The sequence below is a fragment of the Gracilinanus agilis genome, chromosome 1, assembly GCF_016433145.1.
Source record: "Gracilinanus agilis isolate LMUSP501 chromosome 1, AgileGrace, whole genome shotgun sequence".
In the NCBI taxonomy this organism is placed as follows: domain Eukaryota; kingdom Metazoa; phylum Chordata; class Mammalia; order Didelphimorphia; family Didelphidae; genus Gracilinanus; species Gracilinanus agilis.
This window is the reverse complement of record NC_058130.1, coordinates 36,143,325-36,157,250: the sequence shown is the minus strand read 5'-3', so window position 1 is coordinate 36,157,250 and position 13,926 is coordinate 36,143,325. Positions and strand designations below refer to the sequence as shown.

At 38.0% G+C, this 13,926-nt stretch overlaps 1 pseudogene; it reads right to left on the bottom strand.

Moving 5' to 3' along the window:
- Positions 1–2,169: 2,169 nt before the first annotated feature.
- On the bottom strand, positions 2,170–10,581 carry LOC123247032 (annotated as a pseudogene).
- Positions 10,582–13,926: the final 3,345 nt, after the last annotated feature.

The following is a 13,926-nucleotide window of genomic DNA, read 5'->3' as shown; positions in this document are numbered from 1 at the left end:
ATTTCTTTAAGGAGAATGACAATAAGGAGATAATATATCAAAATTTATAGGATTCAGTCAAAGCAGTATTTAGGGGAAAATTTATATCTCTAAATACTTATATCAATAAAAGTAGATTACGAATTGGGCATGCAACTAAAAAAGTAGAAAAAGAACAAATTAAAAATCCCCAATTAAAGACTAAATCAGAAATCCTAAATATTAAAGGAGAAATTAATCAAATTGAAATTGAGAACTATTGAACTAATAAATAAGACTAAGAGTTGGTTTTATAAAAAAAACAAATAAAATAAATAGAGCATTATTTAACTTGATTAAAAAAACAGAAAAAAGAAAATCAAATAATCATTATCAAAAATGAAAGAGATGAATTCACCCACAATGAAGAGGAAATTGAAGCAATCATTAGGAGCTATTTTTCCTAATAATATATCAGCAAATCTGACAATATTAATGAAATAGATAAATATTTGCAAAAATATAAATTTTCAGGTTAACAAAAGAGGAAATAGAATAGTGAGGGGAAGGGGACCCCATGTTCTTTATCCAAAGCTTGACTCTTTTCCCCCCCACTTAATACCAGTCCCATAAAGAAGACACATAATAAACAGCAGAGAAGCCTATTTTTCTAAATGCTAACAAAACAGAAGTTAGAAAAGGTTTACTTAAGAGAATGTATGCCAGGCAATATGAGTGAAGGAGCTCTTCCATTGGATAGAAGTAACTCAGCTCAACCAATGTCTTTGATCTCACCCAGGGGGTAATTCCCTGAAGTTTCTAAGACTAGCAAGCTGGGAATAAGGACATAATGAAGATCTTCTCATATCTCCCAGAGTATTTTCCTTCAGCAACATGTAGGTAGGTTGGCCTATTCCACCTTCTCTCTGGCTCAAAGTAGGTTCTCATGAGGAGAGTCCTGAAAAAGAACTCCTGTAGTGAAAGTCCTCATATCTCCCCCATTAGGGTCCTCCTTATGCTCTAAGGACTGGCTTTGCACGGCTGTCACACCCAGAAGCTTGCTATCGATAGCCCTTTATTCCCTTGCATCTGTCGGATTTCTGAACAAAGCAAGTAGGTTCCACTTCATAGGGCACTGTTACTTCCTATGCTGTGATCTAACAAATCCATGATGGCTGTCTGTCCTTGCCTATGTTCTGATGCCCATACTTGCCCATCATGTTTGTGTTCACATCTCATGGAAAGTCTTAAGTATGTATCATGTAACCCATGGAAGCCCATAGAAACCCCTGATTAGGTATGTATTATGTAACTTATGGAAATCTTCTCCAATGGATGGTGTATAAAATACCCAGAGTTCCTTTCCTCAGTGCCCAGCCCTTAGAGGAATGATCCCTGCCTGGGTCCACTTGCATATGCATAATAAACCTCATTCCTTCCTTCCTTTTGAGTTACAATTGTGGTTTCCTGCATGGCCAAACTGAAAACTCCGTAACACTCCTACTTGAAGATATCTCAAAGTAGGGAGGACTCAAAGGGGATTTGCAGAGCACTGAAGGTCTTGCCTCTTGCCAACTCTGCATCATTCCTTAGGTAGAGCAGAGAATTCATTTCAAAATGAGAATTCAATTCAAAATGGAGAAATTCCAATACTAATGGGCTTTTGAATAGGGGTTGCACATAGGAAGCCTTTTCTTCTCTGAGTCTGTACCAAACCAATTAATATCAAACTTGAGGAATCATCTTTTAACAGAAGAGAAATAGGTCTACATCATAACTCTCACACTCATCACCACCATCCCTAATCTTTTCTCCATTTTTAAGGGGAAAATGGTTTTGTATATGAAGTATAAAATTATAAACTCAAGACAACTTATAGAAAAATGTTAACTCAGACATCTATCATCCATCTCTGTAAAAAGTTTATATGGAACATTCATCCAGTCAAAGCCACCATTCTCTCTCCCTTGCAATGACATTCAGGCTTTTCTAAGGTGACCTTTGGACTGTGTGTGTTTCTTGGCATGTCCTCAGAAGATAACAGGATAAAACCCTCACAGCCCATTCAAATGTCAGGGAAAAAGAGAATTGGGAAAAACTATTCAAATATCATCTTCTTTCCTTGTGTCTTTTTATCTCCTCCTACTCAGACTCCTTGAAAACCATTTCCTCAATTCCAAAATTTCCTTGGCCTCTGCTACAAAAGCTCCTTCATCCTCCTGTACCACCTCTTTGCCAAATGCAACTTCCATGACCACCACTGCCATGACCTCCCTCTCAGCCTCCAAAGTCACTGAACTTGGCCCAGTTCAGAATTACTTTGTTTCCATCAAACCCCAAGGATTCCATGTATGCTTTCATAGATTTAGCATCTTCTTCTGAGTTGAAATCCACAAAACTGAACCAACCTCTTAGAAGACCCTTTCCCCTTGTCTATGACTATCCAAGCACTCACAGATCCATGAAACAAATCTTTTGATATTTCTTCTGTTATATCTTTGGACAGACCTATGATAAATAAAGTTCTGGCTGGCTCCTTGGGATTGCTTTAGCTATCTTCTGTTCCTTCAGCTCTAGCCAGAAGGCTTTGACTTTAATTCCTAAGTTGTTACCAGAATTCAAAACTTCTTTTACATGTTCCACAGCAACAAATTCAATGACTGTGTATCCCATAGGTGAGCTATAAGTTGTTCTGAGGCAAGCTGAAGGATGACCCTTTCTCAAACACTTCCTGCAAACTTTCTTCAGTAGTACTGTAGGTGAAATTAGTCCCTGCCAAAGTTTCTGAATTTGCCCACTTGCTGCTGTTTCCACTACGTGAATCCCTCTTCCCACTTCTTGAGTTCTCTTGTCCTTGACTTTTGTCCCTTGCATAGTCCAGAATGAGTGCCTGACTATCAGTAACAATCCATTTTTTCTCTTTCAAGGCCTTGTTCACATTTTCTTCTGTCATAAATTCAGTGTAAGCAATTCCATTGGACATCCCATCCTTGATGCAGAGCAGTCTCTTGAACTCCTCCTAAGTTATTTTTATAACATTCATAATATTCTTTTAAGTTATATGGTAGATTTTTTTTACAATTTATATAATATATATGAATTAAATCAATCATATTAATTTACATATATTTATGCACATAAATATATTTCTATACATTATAAGTATTATTTTATTTATTTTATATGCATATTACTATCATCCACGTATATCTATGTAGCTATGTAGCTATCATAGATTCTTGATGAAGAACATCTTTGTCTTGATTTTTCTCCTTCTCTTTTCCTTTTTCTAGCTTCATTTCAGAACCAAGAACTTTGGAAGCACAGAGTTCTAGAACCTTTTCTATAACTTCAGCAGATTAGAATTCTATATAGCCAAACTTTCTGGTAGCATAAATGTGGATATCCACAACTATATTATGCTTTTTTGCCAAAAAAATGTCTCTGATGCCAGGTTTTTCTTTCTTTCTGAGGAATGGTTTTCCTTAGGTTCAGGTTACCATCAAAGAGATTGAAATTTGGATGTGCTTCAGCTTCTAATTTTTGTTTCTTGACTTTGAGGGCTTTTTGTTCCTCCTCATCCTCTTCTTCTTCCTCCTCAGATTCCTTGGATTTCCCAGCTTTCCCAGGGGCAGCTTTCACTTCTGGAAACAGCCTTTCCTTTGGCAGGTATGGCATCAATAGAATATTCTTAGAGGCATCTTTATTTTCTTTATCATCACTATCATTTTCCTTCTCATGCTCTTCCTCCTCACAGTCAAAACCTCTTTGGCTTGTAACTGCTCACATTTTTTTTTTTTTTTTGTGGCGACTGATGGCTCAGATTCTTCATTCTCTTTATCTTTTCTGTCTTCTTCAAATTTGCTGTCTTCTTTCTTGGCATTCTCCTCATTTTTTTGCCCCTTTGGTGTTGGTGGTGATGCTGTTTTAGCTGGGGTGGTCACTGCTTTGGCTGGAGTGGCTCTCTTCTTTTCCGATATGATGACAGCTGGCTATGGTGGACTTCTTGCCAGAGGTCATGACTACATTCTTGGCAGATGTGGAGGCAACAACAGCTGATTTGGCTGGTGGTACCTCCAGTGCTCATGTGGTCACAGTCTTATTGTCTTTCTTTTGAGGGACTACAACCTTTCTCCACTGCTTTCTTTTCCATCTTCTGACATGTCCTCATCCTCACTGTCTCCCATCTTCTTTGGGGGAAGAGCCATTTTCTTTGGTTCACTTGGATTTTAGCAACCTTTCCAACATTCACTATGTTGGTGAGCACATGACTAGGAGTTTGGAAAATACAGATCCATTGGTAGAGACCCAGAAAATGGGTGCTGGCAGAAAGCACAGGAAGAATTTGGGACACAGTAAGGATCCCTTTGCTGGCAGAGACTGAGATGAAAGATTCAAGTGTGTTTGAGAAAATATTTTTTTCTTGCATTATTTCATTTCATATCCAGAACAGTCCTGTAAGGTAGGTCAATGATATGTTTACTACTATTCTTTCACAAAGGAGGAAACAGAACTAAAAAGTGGTTTGAATCATTTGTCTGAAGTTTTACATTAATTCAGGGAGAGAGATTGGATTAAGACCCCTATATATATATATGGGTCTTTTCTACATATATATGTATATATGTACATGTATATATATATACACACACATATTTCCATAAAACTTATCCTCACTCAACCATTGAATGAAGAAATCATTCTAGTCTGCTCTGATGGCCTTGCTGGTGGTTTAATTTTGCTCGGCAAAATGTCTACAAAATAATTCTATAGGCCTTCCTTTTGCCTACATTTTGTGGCACCATAAATGCCTTTCTTTAGAATAATTCAGAATGAAAGTTACCTTATTAGGTCTTAGAAATGATTTGTACCCACTGTTTTGAAACCAAATACTCAAGCTCATCTCATCATTTGAAAACCACATAATTTTTATTTAGCAATAGAGAAAATCTCTTTTCAGTACTCCTAATAATTTTTTCCTTTAGTTCTTTTCCTTTTGAAATTTTATATTACATTTCTTTACTTCAAGAAAAATGTCATCCTAGGTTTGGATGCTTTGGAAAATCCATCACTTCCATCATGTTTTCTAGCTCATTTGCAGAAAATACAGTAGGTGTCTTGGTGCAAATATAGATCAAGGACATAAGGCCCCTTAGAAAAGATACTTTTGAGACTTTTAGCTGGCAGCCAGGACTCGTTGAAGTTTATTGGTATATAAGTGAAAAAATGAACACAAATGTAAGAGTTTAGTAATCCAGATTGATGTTTACAACTGTACTGAAAGTGACAGCTCTCAAAACATTAGGTGTATTTCTAAGATTGTTCATGTATGACTTTGACAGCATGCCAGTAATAATTCTTGTAATAAAATGTGGATACAATTTATTAAGGTTCAAAAATGAAATGATCTGCTTGAAATTCTTCAGGAGGAAACACATTGTTTTCATCGTTGATGGTCTTCCATGTATTGCAAGTAGAAACGAAGACATCAACACTGAGCAAATGGTCCCCCCACCTGTTCGGTAGGTCCTCCTAGGATTAATATCAGGCCAATAGAAAAATAGAAATTCTTCACAGGAGTAACTGTCAATGTGACAACTTTGCATGAGAGGTGGATTTCAGTTTCCCTGGTTTTCAGCCATAGAGGTTGCTCCTGTGTGATTGATTGCATGGGTGAGTAATACCAGTTGGCAGACATTAGTAACACTTTGTCTCACTTTTTGTACAGTTGTTAGCTTTTCTATGTTTAGCATGTTTTCATATTTTAATAAGAATTCTGAAGCTGTATATATATACATACATATACATATATTCAGCATTAGGTTGAAACTTGACACTTTGGATTTCGAGATAATTTATAGCTTCATCTGTATTTGACATAACGACAAGACATTTTCAACATATGGAATTATGCTCATAAAGTTTAACCTTATTACATTCCTTTTCCAGCCATTTACATTTCTACACATCTTTGCATGAATTTTAAACATTTTGATTCTGTATTGCTCCCGCTGTTGGCATGCACTTGGGTAAGATGTGGGCAGAAGACAAGAAAATGAGGGATAAATGGTGTTTTTGTTTTCCTAATAGTTGGCCAACCAAGCTTTATTTCTCTTTTGAAGCTGATAGATGAGGTACCCTAGTCTGAAATCCTTTGTGAGTTCCCAGTCACGTGAGTATGGAGAAGATCGTTACCCTCCACTAAACAATCTGATGAGGTGTTGGAAAGATGTGAGTTCCTCCAGCATTTTGCAAGGTGGGCTTACTCCCTCTTGGGAACTGGAATGTGTCCATCAGACCCAATATGCAGAATACATAAGCCTTGAACAATGGTGCGATAGAAATATGAACATGCACTCACAGGACCCAAAGGAGCAGAGTAACACTGAGGATTATGTTAGGCTGACTTTGCAGTTTCAGCAAAGAGGGGAGAAAATGGGTAAACAAGGCCTTTAATGCTCAGGTTTTCATAGACTTGCTTTCAATTTACAATCATTTCAATTTATAAACAACAAACAATTATTGAATATGTAGTATGCTGACAATTGTCATCGGTAGTTAGATGGTGCAGTGGACAGAATGCCAGGCTTGGAGTTAGGAAGACTCATTTCCCCAAGTTCAGACATTTTCTAGCTTTGTGACCCTGAACAAGTCACTTAATTACATTCGCCTCAGTTTCCTCATCTGTAAAAAGAGCTGGAGAAGGAATTGGTAAATCACTGAAGGATCTTTGCCAAGAAAACCCAAAATGGCACCACGAAGAGTCAGAAATGACTGAAAATGACTGAATAACAACAAAGATATCAGAACAAAGATATCAGAACAGTGCCATGTACCAGGAATTAACCGCTAAGTGAAGAATGGTCTTGTCCTAGAGGAGCTTACATTCTCCTGGTGACTTAGTAAATCAGATTGACGACTCAGTCAAGGATCTCCACACATTTAGAGGACAGATTTAATTTCTAACATGTACCCAAAGAAGTCATAAAGCACCCCAATGGTGTGAGTGAGGAGATCATGGACAGTGTGATCCACGGTTCAGTCCATCAGTCAATTAACATTTATTAAACTAACACTATGATGGGCACCGTGCTAAGCACTGATTTCAACAGCCAACTGCCATTCATAGAGGGAGAATTCCTTGGTTTACGCATTCTAGTGCACTGAGCCCGAGAATGATATTTTTTAAAGCTATATTTTGTCTCAGTTGAATGTAGTTATCATTGCCCCAGGCATACAAGCACAGGAAACTTGGGGAGATTTTTCTGAAACAAAGGAAGACGGAGCTTGTTCATGAAACAGGTTTCCCAAGGTCATGGCCAGTTCTAATTACAATTCTAATGAAACATAAGGGGATCATCCCAGGAGATCATCGCTTAGTAATATTTCAATGATCATTCTACTATTTCCTTTTCTATTTAGAAAATATTGAAAAATGGTTGACACTATCCATCTCGTGGATTTCATTTTCAGTCCTGGGACTTCCCCAACAGGCCCTACAACTTACACAAGGTTTGAAAATACGAGTGTTGTCTTTTTCGGTGTCTTCATTTAAAATTCCCGTCATGTGGTATTTATGTGGCCCTTCCGTACCAACCTTCAAGCCCTCGAACAAATGGATCTCTGTGAAAGCAGCTGATCGTGAACTATCGCTCTGAGCCTTGTAAATAGCATGTCACGGATCACACATTTATTTAGACAAGTGAAAGACACCGTCAAAAGCTACATGGGAAACCAGCCGGGCCAATACGGGCAGGACGGATAGAGCACAAAATGGGAGAGATCCATGGAGCCCACTTGCCACGCCGGAGAACATTTAGGCTCTCTAGTAAAGATTACATGTTTCTTGATTCATCTCACAGTGCAAGCCTACTTCATTTGCAAAGTGATAACCTATTACCATAACTAAACCGCCTATTGCATGGAGGCTCAGAAATAAAATAAAAAGATTAGCCAGTTATCTTATTTACATATATTGAATTGCAGTAATACAGCCCCATCTCTGCCTCTCATTTGATTCTAATTAAAGCGTAGCAAAGCAACTGCAATTGACATAAGAGCTGATTTTAATAGTCAAAGCTGGCAAAGTCCCAATATCACAATGTAGCAATTAACAGCCCGGCTGTATTTGCTATTCATGGTTTGATGTAAAAACTTGTTTATTAAGATGGGCTTGAGGCGCTGGTGTGCAATAGACCTGGATGTAATTAGATTCCAATTATTTGTCTGTTTCTGATATTGTAAACTGGCACTTAGCACATCAGTTAAATTGACACACTGCGCTGCATGGTTTACCCGGTAATTAAAACATGTTCTGTTAATTAGATGATGACCACTTTATTTCAGGGCTCTTGTGTTTGGGTTTTGTAGTGTGCTCTGTTTGTATCATGAGCCACCAGACGCTCCTCTAATGAGTCCTTGTTTTGTTTCAATTACCACCTGCTGTTCTAAAGCAAAGCTTGTTTTAACTAAACAAAATTAATGCTTGTCTCTTCCTTTGTAAGAACTTCCACGTTAAACAAATTAATACGCTTATTATTGGACTGCTAAGCTACGGTTTTAAAGACTGCGAAGGCAATTAAAAGAAAGTTATAAAAGGTTCTAGAGCACTCGGCATAAATATGGTGGATTGTGGCGAGGGCACGGCGAACAATGACAAATTTACTCTGGTGGAGAGCCGGTACGCCAATTCCGAAAAAAAAACAATTACCTGCGCACTAATGGCGCGGGATGATGGGAAACTTCCTCTGGTTCCTCCCTTCCAAAGCCCTGCTGAACATTTTATTGAATTCCTCTCTCAAAACCACCCTCTACCATTAGTTCCTTGGGCAAATGGTTAAATAAGGCTTGAGTAAAAGAGAAGCGCTCTGGGGTGTTTCTAATGCACTCTGGTTTATCCATTTACTCCTAAGTGAAGGATGGTCTGGTCAGGTTTCCATGCTGGAGAAGCATTGTATTCTGAAGCCTGCATTTAATAACCAACCACAGCTGTCTACACCGACCTCTATCCCGAACACTGGCAAAATGGACCTTTTCTTAGTGGGGGGATGGATGAGAGCTGTCCACCAAATGAATTCTCTGTTGAAGAATATCTAGACTGGATTCCCAGACATTTTCCCATGTGGCTTAGAGTTCTTCTTTTTTGGTTGTTTTTGCTGCTTCTTACTCCCACTCCAATATCCCCATAAAACAAATCCAAGTATCGCTGATCCCATTCTTCCTCCTTGCGTTTAAGAATTGTAACTGGAGGGGAGGAGAAAGATCTTATTTACCTAATATTCCTTCTTCACGAAATGTAGTCCACGGAGGAGGAAACCTCACTACAAATGGCAACAAAGTGAAGTTAGAAGAGATTCTCCCTGGCATATACTTAAGAATCTTTACTCTAAGTAGCTCCAGATGTCTTATAATGGGTTGGGAAAATATTGTTACTGTAGTCAGTTTTCCCTTTCTCTTGAGTCTAATAATCAAACGAGTAACAGGGAGATGCCATTTTTCATACCTATTCCGAAGCAATCTTATAGGAAAGTTTCTGTTTCACAAATAATTGGGGCTTCCTTTCGGGAATATGGGAGCTGACATCGTGGGATATTTAAGAGAAATATGAAACAAGATTTTGTCTTACTATGGTGGCCCCTTCCTCCAAGAACCAATCAGTAGCCTGTTCATTTCTGCATAGGAAGAATTCTTAAAGGATTCCAAACCTGGGTTTGTTTCCTGGATAAAGTCAACAATATAACTGTCATGATCTATAATGCAAATCTTTCTAAGTTTGTGGGTCATTAGCTTCCACGACTGCTGCCCCATCAATACAGCTGACACTCTTGTGTTCTCAAAGTGAATGCAGCAAATCCTCTTGGAACTTTAATTGAAAAAACTTACTGCCACTGAGCGGTAACTGATTTGTATACCTTAGGGGTACATTTTCAAAGCAATGGGCGGCAAGCGAGCTGCGAGACTTCTATTGTTATTAATGGCAGTCGCACAGCTAAATCACCAAGCACCGCTTGGCAAACTTAGTCCTTAATGCTGCAGTTGCCTTAAATTAATATTTTACAAAGACCTAAAGTAATTAGACTGTGTCTTACTAAATGCCCCATTTACTCATTAGATATTTCAAAATGCATCCTTGGCGGCGGGTCCATTGGGGCACATTAACAGTACTTCAAAATGCACGAATAAATTCAGTGGGACCTCTTTTAATGACAGTATAGGGGGGCAGGACTTACGCAGATACTGCGGGTTAACCATGTTACATGGAACCATTCTTGTATGTAGTTGTTGTGCCTCAAGGGGCATGATTTAATCTGTGGTTTATCTAAAAATCTCTTTCCAAAGGAGCTGTGTTTTAATGGGCTCTGGGTAAGACTTTTTAAATAATAATCCTACTACTTATAGCATGGCGACTATTTTATTTCATGTTGTTGGCTTCTTATGGGAAATGCTACCTGGCTTCAGATCATATAATTCAACTTAAATCTACTCCCTTCAGTTACAGAATGATGTCTTAATGGTTCATTCCAATGGTTTCTTTCTCAGTTCTCACCTTTCTTGATCTTTCAGTGTTTCACATATTTACCGCTCTGCTTCTGGTTCTCTCTCCCCTTTGGGTTTTTGTGACATGGTCACGCCACTTCCTTATTCTTCTCCTATCTACCTATTTCTTCCAAATTTCCTTTCATGAATTATTATCTATATCCAACCCCCTGTAGGTATTCCGGTTCTATGCTGTGGGTCCCTTTCTCTGTCCCTCTCTCTCTATGCATATATACACATATCTATCTGTATCTTTACATTTATTAAACACTTATGATGTACCAGGTACTGTATCCGGGGCTAGAGGATTGAAAGGAAAGCAAAGAGAGAGTCTCTGCCCTCAGAAAGCTCACAATCTAATGTGGTAGACAACAAATATGTATAAGGAAACTGTATAGAGGAGTGATGGGCGAACTACCACCGGTCCCCTGAAATGTTCTCTCCGGCAGGGACATTATTCCTAATCTGACAAATACAATGAGTAGGATACAATACATCCAAACTTCAAAAGAGTTGCCTTAGAAACAGACGGACGGATGAGCATTTCCTTTCCTTTGGCCCCCTTTTTAAAAAGTTTGCCCATCACTGGTATAGAGGATCAAGAGTCGATAATTAGCAGAAGGAAGATACTAGCAGGAGTGTTTACTTATAGTAATATTGCTTACTTCTCTCTGGGGCACTTTTTATTCTCTACTCTCAGTAGAATGTGAGCTATTAGAGAGTTGGAACTGTCATTGTCTTTCTTGCTATTTCTAGTATGTGAGAGGCAGCATTATGTAGTGGATATAGAGGTTATACAGAGAGGTTCAAACTGGGTTCAATCCCTCTATCTAGAATATGTTGGGGGGGGCAGCTGAGTGGCTCAGTGGATTAAGACCCAGGCCGAGAGACAGGAGGTCCTAGGTTCAAATCTGACCTTAGACTCTTCCTAGCTGTGTGACTCTGGGCAAGTCACTTTACCCCCATTGCCTAGCCCTTACCACTCTTCTGCCTTAGAATCAATATTGATTCTAAGATGGAAGGTAAGGGTTAAAAAAATAAATAAAAAATCATTAAAGCTATTGATCTACCATTAAAAAAAAAGAATATATTGTATGGGTGACACTCCCCCACATCCCACTCCTGGACCAACAAATCATTTAACCACTCAGTGACCAAGACCTGAGTTCTGATACACGAAACTGGTGAGCCACCGGCCCACCAGCAACACTTCCAAGCATGGCCTGAAGCAGACTACAATGTAATTAAGAAATATTTAACAAGGCGAATAAAAACCTAATAGAATATAGATAATATTACAATTTAAAATCAAAATGTAGCTCAGAGGGATCCTTAGTTATGGTTTACTGACCCCAGTTTCCTAGTTTTATAATGGCTAATTGTCTAAGACTATAATTTGTAGAAATGATGCTGACTAGCATAGTTAGTGGGATTTGCTTCACCCAAGAGTTCTTGCACCAGTGAAATCACAGGTCCAGTCTCTAACTCTATTCCTCGTGAGACACTAGAGTGTCTGATAATTCCTGTTGAACTGACTGGGAAAAGGGAAAAAAAAATGAAGAATCACATCAAGACAAAGAGCATTCTGAGGGGAAAAAGGAAGGAGAAATGTAGGAAAGTGTGTTTTTATTAGAAAACAGCTGATTTGATGAATTTCATTTTGGGGATCTCTGCTAAATGTCATCTAAAACATAGTTTCTGAGGTTACCACTGCAGAAAACATCTTAAAGCTGGAATTTCTCTAGTGAACAAATAGGACAAATTATAGGGTATCTGTGTAAAGAACTTGCTATTATTCAAACCTTTCATTTGGTGCACTTTAAGAACTTATCCTGACCTTCAGTATCTCTAATAAATATTACAGCAATCCAAATAAGATAAAGCAAAGCAACAAACAATCTTATATCTAAAAGAAAAGGAGAACTCATTTTTAGCACCAAATGTATAAAGAACATTAAAAAAAAAAACCTCAGAGTTGGAAGGAACATTAGAGTTATCTAGTTTAATTTATACCCATAACCCAGCTTCTATTCAAGCCTTGGGTGATTTTGTGAAGGGATAGCCCTGCACTGAATGCTGCTTATACAGAAGGATGCATGATTCCTGATTGGCTGAGAGAATGATAATTGATATACTACATACCTGTCTAAGGGACTTAGTTTATTGTGATGTTCTGGGTGACACATTGTATAAATTTGAATCCATTTCCTAACCTGTAGATCTTTTTCTTGGTATGTTCCAGCTAATCAGTGTTTTTTTCTTTTTCTAAAATGCAGTATTTAGAACTGTATAAAGTTCTTTATATGTTGTGAACGTGGCAGAATTTGGCAGACCTATCACTGTCACCATTCAGAATATTACGGTTCCATTTACATAGTCAAATATTACATTATCTTACTGGGACAAAGAAAAACTATGGTTTCTGTGTACATGAAGCGTATACTCTGATAGAGAAATATGACTCTCATAGTGATGAATATAATAGAAAATTATAATTATATAAGAAAAGTACAAATAAAGTGTTATACTGAAATGCAGAGAGATCATTACTGAGATAAGCAGTAAGTTAAGGAAAAGGGCAGTCTTTGCAAAGAAGACAGTAGAGGAGAAGATAGAGAGGTGGGAAAAAGTCAGGGCAAGTTTGAGGGACAGTTCTGTTTGATTAGAGCACGGAGTATAAAGAGGGGAATAAGATGAGATAAAGTTCAAAGAGCAAGGTGACACTGCATTATGAAGGATCTCAAATGCTAGACTTTAGAGTTTAAACAATACCATGAAGGCAAAAGAGAATCAGTTTTTTTGTTTTGTTTTGTTTTGTTATGACAAAAGCATTGATCCATGAGAAAGGAAGCATTAACAAGGATGGGTTAGAGCAAGGAGAAAGTGGAAGCAATTATTACATTATTACAGGAGTCTATGTCATAAGTGCTATATTAGGGTGATAACAAAAGTAAAACAGAGGAGGAGATCGATATGTGTTCTGCTGTCATGTATTGTGAAAGATATTATGGTGCCATGGTCCCAAGTTATCCAAGAAAGCAATGAGAGAGATTGGAGGGGAGTAGAAATTATCAAGGGAAAAGAAGGCTTTTTTTTTTTGAGGATTTCAGAGGCCCAAGCATGATTTAACTAGAGGGCGAGAAATCAGGGGAGAACGAATAATTGAAGATGCATAGAAATTGGGGGTAGTTATTGTTAACGACATCCTAGGGAAGGCAGGAATGAGTTGGATCATTGGGACAGGGAGGCATTAACTTTATTGAAGAACAGAGCTGTTTTTTTTCAAATTCTATTGATATAGGGAAGGTGGTAAACATGGGAAATGATGTGAGAAATTTTGGAAAGTAGAGAAAGTTATTTGAGTGTTCTCTCATTTGATGACTTCCATCATGACTCAGTGAAATAGGAAGCTATAACTGACTATAAGGATGT